The sequence below is a fragment of the Neovison vison genome, chromosome 2 (assembly GCF_020171115.1).
Source record: "Neovison vison isolate M4711 chromosome 2, ASM_NN_V1, whole genome shotgun sequence".
NCBI classification, from domain to species: Eukaryota; Metazoa; Chordata; class Mammalia; order Carnivora; family Mustelidae; genus Neogale; species Neogale vison.
The window spans coordinates 76,174,065-76,191,233 of record NC_058092.1 but is presented as its reverse complement, the minus strand read 5'-3'; the positions used below and the strand labels follow the sequence as shown (position 1 = coordinate 76,191,233).

The following is a 17,169-nucleotide window of genomic DNA, read 5'->3' as shown; positions in this document are numbered from 1 at the left end:
AGAGAGAGAATTAAATGAGGTAACCATAAATCAAATGCTTAGCACAACAGCAGGTACAAAGTAAACACTCAAAAATGGTAATTTATTAACAGAGTAACAGCTTTATCTAAAATTAATCCTTTAAGGGTTGGCTTTAAAGTATTAGCTCGTAAAGGAAAACCAGTTAGGACGTCAGGGGGTTCTGTTCTCCTAATGTTCTGTTCTCCTAAATGAGTGATTTCCATGCCAGATTTTGCAATATATCACAGGACTCCAGTTATTAGAAAGTGTTGTGAAATATAAATGTAACTTACCCCAATCATTTAATATATGGCCCAGAAGGAAGACAAAGTGCTGTGAGGCCAAAACAATACAAGATGATGCAAAAATAAGTTACCCCTCCTTCTCATGCAGTGCATGTCTTCGCAGTCAAGATTCACACTGTAGGCAAGCCTGGTATCACCAATGTCACCCAAGCAAAGGCCATGTTTTACTATCCACAGTTGCACAACAGTGTGCATGAACCTGATGTCACAGAACTGTACACTTAAAAATGGTTAAGATGCTACATTTTATGTTATGTGTATTTTATCGCAAAAACCCTATAATCATATAAAACAAAAGCTATTCTGACTGCTTTAAAATGAACATAAATGGATTACACAGATTTAATATACAGTGGGCCCCAATGTACTGGAAGGCATACTGACACATAAAAAATATATTTACTGTGTCAAATTTACTTTACCTATAATTCCTAGATTATAATAAATACTATTTAATCATCAGTTTTGTTTGTTACCTTGAATTAGAAGGATTTGGCTGTGTGAGAGAAAATGATCCTACTAATTTGCCTAGAAAAGGCACAGATCTTCTTCTCTACTACAGAAATAGCCATATATGAAGCTAACACATTCAAAAATCTTCTTGAGACTATCTAGGTAAGCACACACAGGAGGCCTTTCTTTTTTCTCCCAAATAACCACTGAGGCACCCACATGTTTACAAAAATCACCAATAACTTTTTATGGGTTTGAAAAGTATTGGAGCCTCTTATTAATCTTTTATTAAGAGGCCAATCTAGGGGCGCCTGGGTGGCTCAGTGGGTTAAAGTCTCTGCCTTCAGCTCAGGTCATGATTCCAGAGTCCTGGGATCGAACCCCAAATCCAGCTCTCTGCTCAGCAGGGAGCCTGCTTCCCCTCCTCTCTCTCTCTCTGCCTACTTGTGATCTCTGTCGAATAAATAAATAAAATCTTAAAAAAAAAAAAAAAAGAGGCCAATCTAGCAGAAGGCATCAAGGATAGCCTAATGTGAAGAAGGGCTGGGGAGAGGGGTTAGATGCCAGGTAGGGTGGGTGGAGGGAGAGATGGCGTGTGTGTTGGGAAGCAATTAAAGAAGAGCAATCATAACCCTTTCCCTTGGTGATAGCAGACATTCTTACTGGGCACATAACACCCACCAGTCAATCAATCAATCAATCAATTCCTGAGGCTCTCATAATTATGAACTCATTTTTGTAGGACTGCCTTGTTACTTCCTTGGGCTCTGGATATGTGGAGTGGAAATGACCATCCAAGGCACAAGAGGGTAGCAGTAATGATCCATATCAAATGAGCAAATGAGAGCCAATTTAATAAGAGAAATCCTTGCTCTGCCTCTCCGGAGGGCTATACTGGACGAGGACGAGCGAATGCAGGAATGAGATTGGATGTTCAAATGAAGGAAACTCACCATGACAGTGGCAGAGGGAAGAATCAAAACCATAAGGCAGCATGGCTTAACAGAAAGAACCCCTGACTAGGTGTCAGGAGACTCAATTTCTACTCCCTGCTTTCCAGTGATCTGACAGTATAATGTTGAATGAGTCACCTCGCCTCATTTGACCTGACTTTCCTTACTTGTCACGTTGGAGGGAAAGCCAAATGATCGATAGACCCTCCACTTCCAACATCCCACTGTTCTCTGAGTTGATTAATTGCAGCTGGAGCTGGGGGACACTTAATCTGAAAAGACTCCTCTGGAGTGGCAAGAATTGAACAGGGATTTAAAAAAAAATGGTGACAGCACCAGGGAAAACATGAACTCAAAGACAAAGAGAGCAATGAATGGTCTATGATTGGCAACTAATACATCAATCTTGCTAAAAAGAGAGTAAAAGTGGGTCACAGCAAGAAAAGAAGGTCATTGGGTCAAGCATAGTAACAAGAGCACAGATTTTAAATGAAGGTAAAAAGGTAACTGGGAACCATGTAAGGGGCCTAATACAGATCCGTCCCTGGGGCACTGGGGTTCACCAGGATTCAGTCCTTGGCCAGTAGCTTCTCTGTTCATGCACAGGTGTTCCTCAAGTGAAATCCCCTACCCTAAAATATCATCCACCACCTCTACGTAGGGGATCCCCCAAAAGACACGGTGAGCCCTGCTCTCTAACTCTGAGCCTCAAAATCGTCTCCTAAACAGCTTCCTGGCTATCCACTGAGATGTGCGGAAACACCTGCATGTCCCAACCTAAACCCACCACTTCTGCCCACACCCACACCAAATCAATCCACATTTCTTGGGTCCCTGAATGTTGATAGCAACATCAAGAGCTCCGGCACCTGCCCCAAACCTTCTTTCCTTTTATTCTCTCAAATCTACCTGTTTTTGTCTTAAACTAGCCCCTTCTGCAGCCCTGCCACCACTGTCTTGGGTGGAGCCTGCTGAATCTTTGTGGAAGACAACCGAAATGTTTTCTTCTCCTGCCCTCCTTGGTCCCCTTTCCAAACTGCAGTCAGGGAGCCCTTTCTAAAACATATCAAACCTTCCCCATTTGTTTTTTTTTTTTTGTTATTATAAAGTAAAAATAATATCACTGGGAGGGGTGGGGAGGTCTGGCAATGGAATGTGATGGGAACAAATGCTATCCAGCTTCTTCTGCCGTTTTATTGGTTCTTGCTACTTCTTCTCAAGAATGTGAGGGCTTGACTCCAAAAGGCTGGGCTGACTGGGTCACATATTCTGTGATCATCACTCACTTGGGACTAGCCGGACTAGGAAGAAAGGATACTTCACCCTGTGGCTCACTGTGGGCACTCATCCAACCGACAAGTCAGGTAGGCGCCCCCTCCCCCTAACTCCAGCTCACACTGCCTGTGTCATGGGACTAGTGCTGTGAGAAGGGATTTTTAAAGCCTTTAGCTCTGTTTCTACCTACATGTTACCGGTATCTATGCTCCCAGAGACCGGGCATTTTTACAGTTTTCTCCTCCTTGGGCAGCAGCAGTCATTGCTACGGCAGTCAGTTCTGGGATATAGAGTGATTGCTTGTTCTGCTGATGTGTTGCCCTCTAAATGTCCTGGAGTTGCATCAGGTAAGTGTAAACCACCCAATTTTTAATTTATTTTTATATTTCTTATTCCCTTACTGCTGGGGCCCTGTTGCTCATCAAGTGAAACCTCACTTCTTCATTCAGCGCACAAGCCATGAATTAGGCAGGGGCTTTTCTTCCGTGGCTGCAGTGTGGGAAACGTGTACTTGGGAGTCCCCGGCCTGCCTCCACCACCATCTGCATGCCCTTAAGCAAATCACCTTATCCAACCCAGGCCTGAGTCCTCACCTTTACAATGTGGACAATCATACAGGCCCCAAAGGTTGATATTGGGGGTAACATAAATATTGCAGAAGTACTTTGGAATCATTAAAATGGCATATAAATATAAGGGTGGTCTCTTATAAAGAAAGTCTTTTTTATTTTTATTTTTATTTTTTTCTGGTAAAGTAATTTTAAAAGAGGATACCTTTGGCCTTGGAATATTATCTTAAATCAAAACAAAACAAGCCATGAAGTGAGCGTTATTTACACCACTTTGATTCCAAGGAAACAAAGCAGCAAGAGTCACAATGTCACTGACACCTCCTAACATTTAAGTCCCACTAAAAAAGTCAAAAGGGATTTTTCCAAAAGGCTCAGGGGTCCAGGCAGATATATGTAGTCCAAACATACAACTGTGCAATGAGAAGACAACAGCGAATGTAAAAAATTCTTTTCCAAACCAACCTTGCAATAATGCACTAATAATGGGCCATTTATATTCTGTCTGTTGAAGAAAGAAAAGAAGAAAAGATGACATAACACCCACAACCTCCGGCTCTCCGTGCCCACAAAGTGCAGCCATGTCTATCTGCCCAGGCCAGAGAAGGCCTTCTGGAGCATTCCAATCAGCTGACATTGCTTATCTCTTCCTGGAAGAAGGTATGGGAAGAGTGAAGCATCCAGCAAGAGCATGAGCAGAGAAACAGGTCAGTTTTGAAAGAGCAAGCTCTTCTGGCATCTGTGTTTCTGGTAAAGTCCAAGTTCATCTTGGGGTTAAAGCAGTGCTTCACATTTGCAGCTCAGCCATGGCTCCTGGTCAGAATCACTGATTTCCATTTGCTCCTCTGCTGAAGCAGAAAAATATCTGGTTTATATTTAATGTAACCACGGTGAGATGTCTTTTTTCTGACACCATGTGGGTGCCCTCCCACGCAGTCCTGTTCTGATACTACCTCGAGTCAGCCTAAGACTCCAACAGGTTTAAGGGCTCAGTCCCACAAGACTGACCCCACCTCAGACACTGGTCCTAAGTCCCAGGACCCTGACAACCTGCTCTTCTGTTTGACTTGGTTAGCAATCCAAGGGTTCCCATAATCCCCTCCTTAAGTTTGATAACTCCCTTGAATGACTCAGAGAATTCAGGAAAACATAAACCAGCAGGTTTATTGTAAAGGGCACAACTCAGGAAGAGCCAAATAGAAGAGATGTCTAGGGCATGGTACTTGGTGGTAGTCTTGGTAGGAGAGGGGGAGGGAGGGTAGAATTCAGATTCCATGCCCGGTCTGAATATGTCAACCTCCAAAGCACCAACTGGGAAGTTCCCCAAACCCTATCATTGAGAGTGTTTATAGAAGTTTCATTACATAGGCATGGTTGGTTAAGTCACTGGCCATTGGCAATGAAAAATCTCCAGCCCTTCCCCCTCCCCCGAGGTCGGGGTTGGGGATGGTAGATGGAAAGTTCCAACCCTCTAATCCCATTGTTGGTTCCTCTGGTGACTAGCCCCCAACCTGAAGCCCTCCGTGGGCCCATCCAGAGTCACCTCATTAGCAAAAAAAACCTCAGGTATGGCTGAGGGGGGAACATTATGAGTAACCAAGGATGCCCTATCGGGAGATTTCAAGGGTTTTAACACTGTGCCGGGAACGAGGGGCAAAGACCAGATACAATATTGTAGCACGTACAGTGTGTAGCACAGCACTGCATAAGAACAGTAACACCTGAGGGCTCATTTTCATTCGAAATTGTTGCCATTTGAAAGAGTGCAAAGCAGTTCACTTAGAAGATCAAACTCACCTTCAGCGCCCCACTGGGACAGTCATTTAAGCCACAGATTTCCAGAGTTAATGACTTACAGACATTCTTCCTAAGGAAAGCCTTCCCTGACCATTCTGACCAAGCCCACCACAACGAGCTCCTTCAGTCTCTCTCTCATGCTCACGGTGCTTATCACACACCTTCATGCAGTTCAATTACAAGTTTATTTCTCTCCCACTGAACTATAAGGTCTAGGAGGTCTGATTGTGTGTCATGCTGTTATCTAACACCCCCCCCCATGTTTTTACAGTCAGAAGCTGCTATTAAACATTAAATGAATGAATGAGAGAATTAAAACTAGACCCGTTGCCTGGAACAAAGATCACAGCAACTTCCTACAATCACCACATTATCGCGTCCTCAATTCTCCAAATTCCACTTGACATGCAAAGGTCCCTGAGTCATTTAGCAGATTCAAGCCCTATCAGCAAAGAAGAAAGATTCAGCTCAGCCATGGTATTAAGAATAATTTCAGGTCATTCAGGGCATATTGAAGTGACAGAGGAAGGTCAGGTTTCTACAAGAACCTACAAAGAACAAATAGGAATCAGGTAGAATGCTTACACTGCAAAGGTGATGGACTGTTTCTGCACACTGGCTTGGCTTTGGGCTTCAGAACTCAACAGGGCCCTGTAGCTTCATCTGGTGTTAGCAAAGCAGGGAAATCATGTTCCCTCTGGGAACTTTAGAGTTTTGATGGCTTCTCGAGAGACAAAAGTCACATTCCCCATCTGGAAGTGTAACACATGACTTCTAAATCAGGGTAGGGCTTTGTCTGGCTCAGTGACAAATTCAGCTGCCTAAGAAGCACAGTCTCTGGGTTAGTGACCTAAGTTTCTCCTTTGTACCCAGCAAATGAATCTACGGTTATTTCTTAGCAACCAAACTTGAAAGGCAGAAAGATTGTGCCAAGAAAGCTAATGGTGTTTTTTTTTTTTTTCCTCTGTCCTTTTTTCTTTCCCTTACCACACACAAGAAATAATATTTTTCCATTCATATTTGACAACACCATCTGTTTTTGTTGTGGAAAGACTTACCCATTCAGGGAAGGCCACAACTTAGCTGCTGCTAGCTGAAGGGATGTAGAAATAAAGAGGACCCTATGTACCACCAACAGACGGGACCCCAACAGAAAGCTGTGATAGGATATTTCATGCTTTAGTGAAATGAAGCATGAATACAAGAAAGCTCAAAAGGATTACAGTTGCATTGTAGAGCAGTATATACCAAAGGCATAATAGTTACTGCATAGGAGTTATGAGTGGGCCAAGAAAGATGCCTAAGATTTATCGAGGTGGGAGGCAAAGGGACAAGAATTAAAAATAGGGCACAAAGTATTTTATGTGGAGGTGTGGAGGTATGGAGGAACAAATCAAGAAGGTAGAAGGATGCCAAGGTGAATTTTAGGAGTTAGTGAAGAGGCATATACTGATGGAGACATATACTGATGGAGATAAGTAGATTAGGGTTAAATAGTAAAGAAAGTCTCCAATGTCAAGCTAAGAACTTTTCAAGACATAATTCAGGCCTTATTCATGCATGATAGGCACCTGAGAAATGACTGTTTTAGAGCCACTTTATGTCAGTTTAATATCACTTTTAGAATCAACAGCCAAATATTTTTATGAGAGCAGAAAGTAATTCAGATTTGATCATATAACCAGGAGGAAACACTTGATGGCATCTGAGCAGGGGAATGATGGAAAAAGACATTTAAAGGCATATTAGTGTGTATTAGGGAAATTAACTTGAAAGCAGCAGGAAGGATTCATTGTGGGGGGTTTGACAACAAGAACAGGAAGCCTACATCTATATTAGGGTATATATCTGATCACCCCATAAAATAAAACATAAATGGACTGCACAATACAAATCTCAAGTAGAAAAACAGTTATGCTTAAAACAACTAAACTTTCAGGGGCACCTGGGTGGTTCAGTCAGTTGAGCATCGGACTCTTGATCTTGTTCAGGTCTTGATCTCAGGGTTAGGGGTTCAAGCCCCACGTCTGGCTCCACGCTGAGTGTAGAGCCAACCTAACAAAACATTTTAACTTTCTGATTAGTGGGTCAAATCACGTACCTGGACAAAACAGTTAGATTTTGAAGGAGCAGACTTTTCCTGTTTCACTGGTATTTTCAAAAGAGAAATGGATTTGATCAGTCGTTTTTTTTGTTTGTTTGTTTTGTTTTTTTGCTTGTTTTTTTTTTGTTGTTTGTTTGTTTTTAACATTAGGTAATACCTGAATGCTTTGGTGAAATCAGATACTTTGGGGTAAAAACATCACTTTTAGAATTAATAATCAAATACTTCATGCAATGCTGTCATACACAAGAAGAGTCATCTTAAAACACACACAAAATGGTGCCAGACAGACTAGGAGCCATGTGAAACACACCATAAGTAAGCCATCATCTTAAGAGTATACTGGGCCCTTCTGAAAGAGTCCTTAGGCATTATGTCACTCACCATGCAATCAAGCCTCTGCTTAAAATCAAGTTACAATTACTCTAATTATGGGCCAACATTTCATTTGTTTCACAACCACAACCTAATCAAACCGTTCTGTAGATGACTTTACTACAAGGTAACTTAATTAACTTCTGTGCCAAAAGTTTCTTTGTTTTTTTTTTTTTTGTTGTTGTTTTCTAAGTCTTCTTTGGGCAACTGACTGGCCAGTTCAGGCGTCAGAAATTTTACTATAAAAATTACTACATGAACTAAATCAAAATCAAACCCAAATGCTTTCATCCATGACAAAACCATATTCTTCTTTCACAAATGCTTCATTTAAATATTTCCCAGCAACAACAGGCTTGTGTGGACACAACAGGAAGTGAAACCAAGTATGATCACATTGTGAAAGCCAAGTAAAATGAAAGAATGCATTGGAATTAGCTAAGGCACTGTTAAAATTTGCTTGAAAGTCCTTTCCTGTGGAAACTTCAATTTAATTAAAGCAGCAATAAGAGGAATTTAAAAGCATAAGTCTTTGTTGTTCCGCAATTTCCCCGCTATTCTATGGAGATGTCTTGTCCTGTAGCCAGGCTGAGTCATCTGATATGTGAGCACTCACCCTGCCCGCCTGGTGAGCAGAGAACACAGTTTTTGTTTTTGTTTTGTTTTGTTTTAATTTAGATTATTTATTTATTTATTTGAGAGAGAAAGTATGAGAGGGGAGAAGGTCAGAGGGAGAAGCAGACTCCTCATGGAGCTGGGATGTGGGACTCGATCCCGGGACTCCAGGATCATGACCTAAGCCGAAGGCAGTCGCTTAACCAACTGAGCCACCCAGGTGCCCCAGAGAACACAGTTTTAAGCGAGCACTTTCCATGCCACTAAATCTACTCTGAAACAAAACAATCACAAATCCTTAATGATTTGGGGTGGGGAGCACAAGAGATACAGGGGCAGGAGAAGAAAGCAAGGTACCCCTGGCTTCTAAGGTATGGAGAAAATCCCAGTTCTCCTAATTGTGTTGCTGGGGCTCCTAGCATTCCCTTATCCTCCACAAATTAGGAATTCCCTGAAAAGAGAAACCGTATTCTACTGTCTGATTGTTTTTTAACTGAGTACTGAGACTTGGTGGCACAGGCATTGGAAGAGTTATGAGTACCTAATGGTTATTTTTATAGTCTAAGAAGAGTGTAATCCAGTAAGAGTTACCAGCTGATAGCTTTCTTCGAAGCTGGACACTAAGCTGAATCAGAAACTCCACCACTCCACCAGCCTCTCTCTTGTTTCCAGGAAATTACCAGTGGGAGAGGGGCCAGAAGATACTCGTGCAAAAATGAGCTCTTATGTGGTGATGATTCTTCTTCATTCTTATTAATTTTAAGTATGATTTGAATAAGTTTAATCTTATAATGCTGTATTTTTGGACACTTCTTAGCGATTTAAATAAATAGTTCCTGGAAGTACCTATGGCTTTATCAAGTGATCAGGGACTCCCATCATTGCACAAACACATTGCAAATGTGAGTGTCAGTGGCACCCTACAGATGAGGCAGACACACTCCTACTATTCATGCCAAGGGAATTGAAAAGAGAGGAGAAATGTGAGTAATTACAAGCAGGGATAGATAAATCCATTGGTATGTACACATGTGCACAGAAACATACTGTGTGTGCACATGGATGTGTGACAGTAGGAAGATTATTTGGGTAGTGAATTCAACAAACATTTGAGAGCCTACTCAGTGTTAGAAATGTTACTCTTAGGAAAGTGAGGCAGCTCTACTGCTTGGGTACAAAAAATTTGCAGAGAGAGCCTGGGAGTTGAATCTTGAGCTTGTCCATGGACCCACAAAAGAAGTCAGAAAGAAGAGGCAGGCCAATTCCCTAGATGGGTTCTTTCTTTCCAGTCACCTTGTTTTCTTCCTGTCTCTCTCTGTCTCTCCCTGTATCAAATACTATTCTTTCCTACCGTGCCTGAAACTTCACACTTTTATTCACTGGATTCTCTTGATGGGAAAATTTATTAAATGTTTGCCAAGGTGTGGGATGGATAAGAAAAGAAGGAATAATGGTAAACGAGAATTCATTTCATTTTTGTATTTCATCTTACATTTACCCTTAAAATACGCTTAAAAGTTAGGAAGATGGGAAATATACACTAAGTGATTAGGCAACAGGAAAATACATTATCAACATCAAACAATATCAAAATATATTACAAATGGTATATAGTTGAAACAACAATGAGACATCTGCATGATGCTTTCAAGTTTATGGAGCATGTTTTCCCCCATAAATCATTTAAATTGTTTGCTCGACTATATGATAAGGATACCAGTTCAGAGAGGAAAGAACAAGCTGCTTAAGCCACATTTTGTGAACCTGAGCTTGATCCAATAACTGACACCAACCATTGTGCTCTTGCTACCATCCAAAGCTGCCTTGTACAAAGGTCAACAAAGTTATGGCTGAGGGACTACAGAAAGCAGCCTGGGTGATTGGAGCTGAACCTGCAGGGATAGGCAGGAGCTGGATGAGAAAGAACTTAAGTTGTGAAGAGCAAGAACAGAGAGGTCTGGAGTTAAGAGCAATAGACAGCAAGCCCCACTGAGGAGAGAATGTTCACAGTCAGAGGGAGAGGACTTCACAAATAAGGGACTTAGTGAGGACCTTTAGGATGAAGGTTCCAGAATGAAGAGTATGGCTTGACTTGACTCACAGAAGAGAACCATGAGAGATTCTAAAACAGAATGCAAGCCATGTTTCAGGAAGACTAACCTGGGGATGGGGAGCACAGGAGATACAGGGGCAGGAGAAGAAAGCGAGACAGAATGAAGGCAAGGGAACCAGGTAGGATCCTACTGCAGTAATTCAGTAACTAAGCAGCAAAGACAACAGGGGAGTGTCAGTGAAAATGACCAGGGATGAAGGAATTTATTATTATGAGAGAAAACCTGACAAATACTGGCTGGTGGGAGAAATGGGGACAGGAAAGAGGAATCAAGCTGGGCTGATAAAAGGCTTTAATCATCAAGTGCTAGTTATTATTCCAATATTCACTAGAAGACCAATGAGCAAGCCCATGAATTTCACTTTCGTTCTAAATCAAGGATAATTTATTAACCTACTTAAGGTTTCAGACCTTTATAAGGGGTCTGGCATAGATAAGTTTTGACTGAATATCGGTCTCAAGAGTGAAGACCGTTGGAAAGCTGAGGAAGGTAAGACAAAAGGACATTTGGGGTCAGGTCATAAAGAGACATGGGCACCATGTCATGGAGTCAATGAGGGGTTTTATGCAAGGGGGTGACATGATCTGGTGAGTGTCAAATTTTAAGTTTAGAAATCTAGAATTTGCTGCTTTGGTGGGAGCATGGGGGATTCATTAGAAGGGGAAATACACAGTGTGGGTAGAGTACCAGATCAATAACTGAAGAGGTAAAACAAGAAAGAAGGTTTGAACTAAGATGTGCCTAGATGGGAAGAGGAGAGGGGATAAAAGGAAACACGTTTAAGCACCTTCAGGCAGGTACTAGACAGCTTATGGACATGGATTCTTGGGTTACTCAGGTATTGCTCAGAAGGCCCTGGTGGCAGACTAGATGTTCAGGACTCCCAGGGCTCAAGGACAAGTGACCACCCTAGTCTTGGCCAAGGGTCAATTGTGAACATTTGTGGAGGAGACTGCTGAGTGTGGTTTTTAAAACCCTAAGTCTGTAGTACACTCTAGGGAGAAGAGGACACATAAATGAATTTGTTACACTGCACATTTTTGGCACTGACTCTGGCTAATACTGGGTTGAAAAGCTTGGTAACTTGGAAAAAAATATTTAAAATAAAAAACTTAAGGTAGTCTGGTCCATCTCCTATAAAAAATTCACTTATACATTCCTTTCTAAATGGCTTCTACTTGTCTGTCCAGCTGGAGGTAAACAAGATTGGAAGTAATCAAAGACACCTGACAGTAATCAAAGCCTCCTTATTGTAAGGGCTCCATTGTCTTCCTGATCATGAACTGCCAACTCTCTCACAAAATATGTAAGTGTATATATTTCATTTTACTTCAGTGTTAAAAAAAAAAAAAAAGCTGCTACCTCTCCTATGGTACTTCACCTTTCATTTGTGTTCTAAACTTACTGGTGGTAAAAACAGTGAATATATTTAGTTTATCAACAGAGTTAATAGAAACACGAAGGAATTCCAGATGTGGTATGATTTGTACCTTTGTAACTATCAATCTTTGCTAGCTTTGATAGAGTTGAAAAATGTATCCTTGGGGAAATCTAATTCTGGAGAATATTTCCTGTTTTGCTTTTCTCTAATTTATCTCTATTTAATGTACTATAGAATTATTTAGTCTACCGTCTAGATCTACCCACTAGGCAGTAAGCTCCCAGAACACAGGGCTTTTACCTGGAGGGTGCACTGAGGTATGTCAGCACTTAGCCAGATAGCAGGGGCTTGGTAAATTATCATGGAGTGAATCAATCATAGTCCTGCGATTCTTATACTTGAAGAATTTAACATGTGTTTTCCCTTAGCATTCATGTCTCAATCTGCAAGTTTCAACTTAATCTTGAACCATGATTTCTATTTATAGACTTTGAAGAAATTCTTTCAGGACTTATGCCATGGTGGGACCCCAGAGGGTACTGCAGGTTGTGGATGCAAAGGAGTTAACATGGGGAAAACTGCAGCCAGGTCTGAAAATGTCTCAGGTGCCCCAGGTGACCCCTCTGTCCAGCTCTGTCTTAGGAGGATGAGTCATGGTTTCTGTCCTACCCATGCTGCACTCACTTCTGGTTTCCTGATCTTGATTCCTGTTTCAGTCTAGGCTTCCTTTTGGTATTCTGACCCGGATTACCTGAGTGTACATCTGTTGTTTTCATTGCTTGACACTGTGATTCTACCCCTCCACCTCCGGCCGTGGTTAAACCTACAGAACAGTCTAGGTCTGTCTTTCCACATGGACCAGAGACTCACATAACTTAAAATAATGACACAGATATTCTAGTTTCTCTTCAAGGTTCTTACTGTCTTTCCCTACACCCATTATAAAACATAGTAATTTCCTCACCACGCCATTTGACGGGACAATCACAGTGACCACTTGTGTTCCCTCACTCATAGTAATTTTTTTTCTGGTCAACTGGATTGAGTTAGTATGAATTATTACACAAAGACAAGAAGAAGCTATTACCATAATCTAAGTTCTTATTAAGAATGAAGTGAAAAGGACTTTAAACTTAGGGGAAAAGAGATATATTCTATGTAAGCTATATTACACATTTTCCATTTGATGTCTAGATATGTGCAAGGAAATATACTGTGTGTACTCTTTGTGAAATGCGGTCAGTATGTGACCTATGCTATGCTTCTGAAGCCACTGGCTTGGGTCTAATTGAATTTATAGGCCAACAATTCTAAACACATCACGTGTATCAGCGAGGCAATGTTTAGAAAGGCTCTCATCATCTGCACAGAAGACAATTCACTTGACAGCACTCCTTTCTTGAGCAATGACTCAAGCTAGCTAGACTGAAAATAAATCTGCAGGGTACACAGCTGTCATGTAATCTGAAGTAGCCCTCTGAGCAATAACTTGATTCATTTCCTCCTATTTGTACCACTGGTTCTGCAAACAGGATTGCAATCCAACAAATGCATCCCCCCACCCCCCATGAAAAGAGAGCTTTTCAGTGTCCTAGGGAGGGTTCTCCTGGATTCCTCCGTCCTCATGGGTATGGCAAATAGCATGTCATGATTTCTTGATTTTATTTCATGAGAAACAGCCATTTAAACTCAGTGATCTATGTGAACCAGCTACAAATAGTGTTCTACAATTAGAGAACAATACTTTATCAAAGGAATGTTGCCATCAAAGTTTGAGGGGCCGACGGGTACCAGACTATCGACTGGGTACAAGCAACTTATCTATTTTTATTGTAGCATTCCTTAATTGTTGTTTTTGACTTTTTATTATGGAGAATGTTAAACATACATAAATGTAAAGAGAAGGGTATAAGGAGGCCAATGTGCCCACCCCTCTGATACAATAATCAAAACATTCACCCTCACTGGATTACTTGAAACAAATTCTAGAGATCATAGTTTATCCTATTTCAGAATGTTATCTCTAAAAGGTAGAGAGTCTTTAAAACATCCAACTGGAACACCATACTCATACCCAGTGTGCTGGTACGTATTCAACAATCCGTTCTCCACGGGGGAAGAAGAGGCCTGATTCACAGTCTTTGCCACTTCAAAAGGCCTAACTATTCCCACCACAGCCCCTTTCAAGCTATTAACATGACAGCACTGAAGGGGGGACTGAGAAGTGTGCAGACACCGTGAAATGGGACTTGTGTGATGCAGATACAGGAGACATAAGTAATCTTAGGGGCGTGGATAACAGCACAGTATAGTAAAATCATTAGGAAGTGATGAGTTTGAATGTCACGTTCATTTTAATATCTTATGTTTCTACAATTGTTTCATGGTTGTGTTTAACAGCTGTCTTACAGAAGTTCCTGAAAATACAGCAGTGGACTCTTGTCTGCTTAGCATTCCACTGAATCATATCCAAATGATTAATAATTCCTTAATATTACCAACTCTCCAAATGGCTGACATGTCTTTCCTCTTTTCTTCTCAGCGGCAGAGAAACATTATAAACAGGAAGGAAGAAGGAACTTTGTTTCAGAAGCTACAGTAAAGCATCCGCCTTTCCAAATGGTTCAGAGCCACTGTGTACAGCTCCGTCTGCTATTAAAATCTGTTTTCAGATTAGACACCACCACACACACATACCTTCAATTACTAGAGAATCATAGTAATGGTTTTATTTCTTTTTAAATGCCCACTATTAGGCCCACAAGAAAGGAGGGGAGAGCGAGAAAGAAAAAGGGTAGGAGAGGGGCTTGACAGAAGGGAAAATAAGTCCCTTCCAGGTAGACAAGCTTCAAGTTAATGAAGTGTTCCTCTAGCAAGATTCTCAACAAGATGTGAGACATTCCTCTGTCCCTGGGGGGTCCCACCATGGAAACTCGGGTTTGTAAAAAGCCCCCTTTAAATGTGCCTTTCAGAACTGAATATACCAGATGAGATGGAGTGGGGCCAACCCAGATTTAAGTGGGTTGCGGCCATCCTTCCATCCCTGATGAGGATGGCAGGCTGTACTTCAACTCCACCTTGACCTCATGCTAAGACTCAAGTCCAGTCGACGAAGTCTAGCGTCGATCAGTACTCACCCACACTCCACAGGGTAGAATCACAAGTACCCTCTCCTACCAAATCTGATACCCAACTGCCTTCCCCACTATGCTTTTGAACAAACCCTTCATTCCAGGTAGGCCAGCCGACCCACTTTCTGTACGATTTTTGTATTTTGAACTTTTTAATAGGAACATAATTCTTAACACATACAAAGTATCAAAAATTGTTTAAGGAAGCCCCAATGTATCCTTCACTCAGCTTCAGCAATTATCAACTCCTATCACACCCACGCCCAGGATTATTTTGAGTCCTTGTGGATATATCATTTCATCCACAATTATTTCAGTATTGCAGCCATTCTTCCCTGCACACCTCTGCTTAGACAGTTCCTCTTCCCATCCCCATCTTTCCTAATTCTATGTCATCCTGCAAGGCTCAGCTCAGGTCTAACCTCCTACGTCGTTTCCACTGAACTTATCACTTAGCCATGTCACGTTGGGACATCGCTTTTGTTGCTATTCTTTGTGTTCCTTACCCCTTAAACTGTTCACTTACAACAACGTCCTTAGCCTTGAAAGCAGGAAACCTCTCCCAGCATACATATACAGCAATAACAAATGCTTAGAAGGGAAAGAACTAAAGAATAATAAAGAGCATTACATTTGGTTGCACAGTTTTATACAGTATATTGACATAATTCCTTTTACGAGAAATGTCTCATAGCACAGACCAGGGTATGTTGGCACTGTATGACAAGGCAAAAATAACACTGGATGTGGAGTTAAAAGGCCTGCGTTCTTGTCCCCACCCTTCTGTTTTGTCCATTATTTTGGGTCTGAGTGACTTACAAGCCCACCCATAAAATAGGAATTAACTGCAGCCATCCTCCCTCTTTCCCTTACAGGACTGTCAGAATTGAATGCAGTTACACATGTAAAAATAGGTTTGTAATTGATAGAGCATGTTGTTAATACACATCATTATCTGCAAATGAGGAATGTTTGGTCATGTGACTTGAAAACAAGGAAAATTACTGCTTTAGATCTTGAATGTAGGAGGGAACATTAAGTCCTTAACAGGGAAAATGGGAATGTGATAGATCAGGTGGGATCAGGTGGGATTCAGAATGAACAAAATTAACTCTGGGAGAAATAGAAAAGCGTATCTTTCCTTCTGAGACTTGAAAAACCATGGCCTTGCAATTAAAACAAATTGACGGAGCCCTAAAAAGAAATTGCAAAGGAAGCAAGATATGTTGTCAGCTATTTAAAAAGAATCCTGTTACATGAAATAATTAAATGGAAAGGCAAAATTCATGTGATTCCCTCCAAAAACACTGCAGAATTATCCAATAAACTCGTTGTCATTCTAAGTTTATGCTCTTCTAGGACATTGTCAAAGCCTTTGGTCTCTCAGTTTTGCAGTTTGCTTTGCCAAAAGGAATAATCATTAATACCAAACTTCAAATATTTATCATATCACACCAAACACTGCTTAAATTACAATGGAATGGAGGTCTCTCCTTCTCCCAGTAGAAAAGAGGATAGATGGCTTTTATCAAGAAAACACTGTTCTCTGTACCACACTATAAGCTGCCCTGGTGTCCTGGGAGAGACGTTCAGCCTAGCTTTGCCATCCATTGCAATATTAATGTAAGTATCCTTGCAAGAAAAGGAAAATTACTAGGGTTGGAGAAAAGGCTGACATTTTATAAAACTCTAAATAATCTTGGGGCACTTAGGTGGCTCAGTCAGTTAAGTGTCTTGCCGTCAGCTCAGGTCATGATCCTAGGGTCCTGGGATTGAACCCAGAGTCATGGGCTCCCTGCTTAGTGGGGAGTTTGCTTCTCTCTCTCACTCTCCTGTTACCCCTGCCTGCTTGTACCCTCTCTCTCTCTCTGTCAAATAAATAAATAAAATCTTTTAAACCCCCCCCCAAAAAAAAACACCCAAAACCAAAACGCTGACATAATTTTGGCCAAGGTAGAAAAAACAGTTTTTCAACTTTGGACATTAATGTAATTTAGCAATAGTCAGTGAAAACAACAGCTGCTAAACCTGGTAAATCCAAATAAGATTATTAGGTTAAAATCACAGAAATACGCAGAGGATATTTCAAAATTCCCA

General features: G+C 41.2%; 1 protein-coding gene and 1 long non-coding RNA gene across 2 annotated transcripts in view; one reads left to right on the top strand and one right to left on the bottom strand.

Moving 5' to 3' along the window:
* Positions 1-17,169, bottom strand: part of LRRC8B (leucine rich repeat containing 8 VRAC subunit B) — a 66,361-nt gene that overhangs the window by 31,929 nt on the left and 17,263 nt on the right. The gene's annotated exons all lie outside the window — the stretch shown is intronic.
* On the top strand, positions 2,949-15,948 carry LOC122900177. Its single transcript, XR_006383192.1, has 4 exons — positions 2,949-3,075; positions 4,070-4,262; positions 11,751-11,866; positions 14,484-15,948. It is a non-coding gene; the product is annotated as an uncharacterized LOC122900177 (long non-coding RNA).